Here is a 5,211-nt window from a genome sequence, read left to right on the forward strand (position 1 = left end):
CATAAGAACCAAAGAAAGCTGTAAGGGCGTTATATATCTGGTAATGGAACTATAAATAAATTTATGAACACATTGATATAAATTATAATTCTCCTGTTCAAAATAAAACAATTGACGACAGCCGCATTTTTGGATCGCCATTAAAATTACAACTCAAGATAAATTACAAATAGAACCATGGATGTGAAGGAAAAATGATAGACACATTTACAAATTACAACCTAAAAACATTGCTTCTTGGAATTGTGGCTACACATAGGCACGAGGTTGCTACCGATACATATTACAACCCAACATAAATTGCTATGATTAACTCCTGTAGCTTGAGCAGAGTTGATCTAACTCTCGAGACCATAACCTATCAGGTCCACGGTCATAAACATAAGTAGTCATCGAGATACCCTTCTTAGGGTTAGGGTTAAATTTAGTGGAAGGAGTTTCCAAGGGAATTCGGCTGCAAAGTCACCGTAAAGCGTATAGAAAATTATAGAAGAACTGAGAACCTGGGAAAGAATTACCTGATTGAAATAAAAAATCCATACTTGAACCCTTGAGAAGAACAGAACCATTTCAAGCGAGAGATATCACCTATAAGCCGAAGAGACAAGAGTTGAGTATGTGACATTTCCAAATTCATAATATATGAAACAGGAAAATGAACTGAACCTCACCTAGAGAAGAATGCCTAGGTATGCGTCCCAATGCAACATCCGAACTAGAAATATGAGTCTTATTCTTTGAATGGACAAAGTTTTCAGCTTAATACGAACAAGTGGAATCAAGCCCCTCTCACCAATAATTCAAGAGATGGGCATTTCTCTAGCCATGAATAATCGATAATCTGCCTTCAGTAGGAAGCTGGGAACAATGGAGTAAGACACTAAGGATTATTGAAATGGATGCTTTACCAAACACTTAAATACCTTGGCACAAATTATATTTTCAATGGCAGTGAGAATTCGAGAAGGAAATTAGTAAGCCACTGCGGCATATTGGAGCATTATGGTAGGAGGACGACACCCTCTATGGTAGAACAATCGATGAAGGTGAAAAGAGCGAATGAGATAATCTGCAAGAGTTTAGGAAAGGGGTAATACCCTAACCAACTCCAATGCAATCTGAACCCTCCATTCCCCGAAAGAATGATCAATACCATCTAAATCATACAAAATCCAAGTCGTTGATCCGAAGCACCTGCACATATCTCCATAAGGTGCAATATAGCTGTACCTACATAGATCTTCATAAGGTGCGATATAGCTATACCTGAACAGATCTCCTTAAGGTGCGATATAGTTGTGCAGGAGCTTCGGGATGCAACTGGACAAGGATGGGAAGGGTTGCATATGCTATAGTGAAAGGAATGAACCTTAGAATTGAGCATGCCATATCATATGAAACAATTGCATTATTGCATGGAAATAAATGAGTATAACAAGTAAAGCCAATCAATTAGAACAAGCCGGACCATGATGCATAGTAACTTTTTCTTTAATGATAGTTATTTTATTATTGAACTCATAAGTGGGTAACAATTAAAAATGGCGTGGATGTTACAAGTGGTATTAAAGCCAAGTTTCAACACTGTGGCCTGTTTCAGGGAAACTAATTATAAATTTATGTTGTGTCCCTAGTAAGAAAGGATAAAAAATATGATGAATACATTTGCAGGACTAATTTGCACCCTTTGCCAAAATGAAATTCTAAAGTGGGTACAACTAAAAGTATAATAGGGACACAAATCACGAGCTAGGAGTAATGAACCATAAATAAGGATATTAGTACATATATTCTATGACCGAGGCATAGGGAATGGAGAAGAATTCATGATCTATGGCAACAAGGAAGTGTATTAGTAAATGAAGAAAGAGATACATATGTGAGTAAATGAAATAAAAGATAGAGTTCAATACTGCTAAAGCATGACAAATCAAATAATGATGTGTTACATAAAAAATCATCCTGAAAGGAATCAAATAATGATGTGTTACATAAGAAATCATTCTGAAAGGTTTGAGGATTATTTGCATGTTGAGAACCTACAAAAATCACAAAACGTTTTTGTGAAATTACCCTAAAACAAAAAAAAAAAAAACAAAAAACTTCAATACATGATTTGTAAGATTAATAATCACAAAAAGGTTTTCAATTAAAATCCAGTATGAAAGAATATGAACATAAGAGGTAAAGATTCTATTGGTAAATTATAGACTCATAACACTAAATATTTGTGAACATTGCAACTGCATATGAGAAAGTGTGAATGTATGATTTATACAAAAAATCATTCTACTTAGGGATGATGTGTATGTGATCAATTATGTAAATCATAGTGGGAAAAGAGTGCTACGTGAGAATTTCACATGCCAAATAGTTGAAGACAACTGTGAAAGGCCAGAAGGCCTTGGGTTGATGGCTGTTGCCTGCCCAAAGGGGTTGATGGTGATTGCCTACCCAGAGGGGTTGATGGCGCTTGCCTGCCCAGAAGGGTTGATGGCACTTGCCTACCCAGATTTCCTCTCCCTAGAGATAAATGATCTTAGTAAGGGAAAATATTTGGCCAAGATGGTGAAGAGGAACAAACAAACAAAACAAACCTGAGGCAACTGTGTCCATTTGGAGCCTGTTGAAGGAGGCCCAAATTTCCTCATGGATGGGATGTTATCAGAGGAATAGGCAGGATGCTACCAAGAGGAAGCTTGTGTTGGACCCTTTGTGTTCATTAGAATTCTTGAGCTGGTTGGCCAGTGGAGTTCTAGAATTGGACCTAGTATGGTCTCTATCAAAAAAACTATCGGTGAAAATGGCTTAATCTGTTTGTAGAAACCAGTCCCCACTTGTTTTGGAAAAGCATTATTTTTCAATTGTGGTTTTCATTGCAAAAAAAATTAACTAATCAGATATGAAAATGTGTTAACCCCCAAAAGATAAAAAACAAAGAAACAAAAAAAACAAAAACAAAAAACTTCTTTGGAAGAGTGTAATAATTTCAGGTACATCTTGATAAGGAAAGAACCTAGTACTGAGAAAATGATTACTGAAAACGTTAGTTTTTCTTATAGTAATAAAAATCGTGTGAAGGGACTAATGTATGCACAATTTCTTGTGATTGGAAAGGTTGAGTCATATTGACAACAAGATAATCATAGAACTTGAGTTAGAATTCCAATAGGTAATGTTTTGGAATGAGTGGAATAACAAGATAGACACAAATAATGCAAGATGGACTCTATGAACAACCTAATAGATATACTAAGGTTAAGGATACAATCACAAAAAAAAAGGTTAATAACTTAAGTTTTCTTTAAACTTTCGAAAATAGCTTAAGTGGGAGAAGGGCAGTATGCCATTATCCAATGATACCTTACACTAATAATGTTAGAACTGTAGCATAAATTTTGTGAACCTGGAAGATCTATTCAAATGATTGGTTAAAAAGGAACATATGCTTATAAAACTAGTATGTCAAATACCTAAGAAAATACTAAGAGAATAGCGGAAGTTGTGTACTATAAAGTTCAACACCATGCGAAGGATACCCAATTGTTCATGGGTGTTACAGCTGAACTTGATTGGAATAAGAACATCTGCATTAAAGGGAATATATAATAATTTGGTGTTGGTATAAGTATGATAAATGTGGTAACTTATGATTCTGACTAAGCCCCATGACTACTAGGAGTAGGAGCTTGGGTTGTTAGGACTGATAGGTGGAAGAATTAATTAATTATATTCCTGCTTAAGAAAGAAAAAGGCACCAACTTATAAATAGATATAAATCTGGCCATGGGTCATCAACAATTGATTTATTATTCATGTAAAACTTCAATTCTCCATATCATACAATTTAAAGAGTGAAGGCGTAGACATAACCAGTGGCAATTTCAAGTAGAGAAGTACGTGAAAATAATTAATTATGTGTTATAATAGAAGTTCCGGCCTAAAAGGAGTCTTAATAAAAAAATTCGTAGAATGCTGGTGAATCAGATAGGTATTATAATAATTTACTCGAAGCATGAAATGAATGAAAATATTTTGAGATCATCAAATCAAAAGTGATAATGGAAATGGTATTCTAAGGGAGGAAAGCAAAAGACACATATAAATAATACTAGAACGGTTATAAAATGATAGTGTTGTAAAATAGATGAGGAAATATTGATTAGAGCTAGGTAGGTTGTTCGAGCCCAGCAAAAGTGATAGATTTACAGAAATAAAAACAAAAATAAAAAAATGGGTTATATGTTCAACCCTGCTAGAACTTCACATGCATTTATGCATTGTAGATATGATAAGCTTAACAATAATCAATATACATGTATGGTAGTGCCATCTTGATTGACAAGATTATGAGGGGTCATTGGAGTAGGTAGATGATTACTTGTGGATAACACAAACAAACAAAAACAAAACAAAAAAAGATCCTACTAAGCATTACTCTTATATTGTGAATGTTTAAAAGAAAGGGAAGTATGACCTAGCTCGAATAAACAGAGACAGTGTGGCTCCTAGAGTTCCCAAAGCTATTATTAAGTAATGTGTTCTACATGTATGGTGCTAAGTGTATGGGGCATAGGGAACAAGTAATTTAATCAAACAAATAAATAAGTAGATAAAAATTGACCAATGGGTCTGTGCAAGTAACTAAAAGTAAACATTGATGGGGTTCCCCAGTACAACCTAATAGGAATCACAATTTTTTTTTGTATATGGAACAACTTGGTGGCAAAGAAAAGATGTGGGGACTTCTAAGAGGAATCCTTGAACCTAGTTATGCAAGTTGGGTTAGCATACATATGAGTACAGGGGGAAAAGAAATCCCACAACCTTGCATACAAACAAACAAAACTGCTTATAACCTTCATGCAATACAGGAAGAAAAAGGGCCAACTAAAGAAATGTTGCAATATGAACTCTTTCCTTACGCAAAGAGGAGATAACAAGCAAAGCCATATGGTGATATTTAAGTTTACTTGGAAAATTAGATGGTCCTATAGTTGCCTTGAGTATGTCTGGAAAGAAAGTTACCCTAAACCTCACTTGTGCTGAGCTAATGCATACATAACATTGGAATCTGGATAAAAGAATAGTGATGCTACCTAGCACAGTAATATATTAATTTTAATCTATTATAAAAGAGAGAAATAAAAAAAGTTTTCTGAATATTAATCACTAAGTATATAGTGTCTCTAAGGAGATACTTCCACATGG

This window comes from Pinus tabuliformis, chromosome 2_2 (assembly GCF_031772625.1).
Source record: "Pinus tabuliformis cultivar Carrire ecotype Pingquan chromosome 2_2, CPIR1, whole genome shotgun sequence".
NCBI lineage: Eukaryota > Viridiplantae > Streptophyta > Pinopsida > Pinales > Pinaceae > Pinus > Pinus tabuliformis.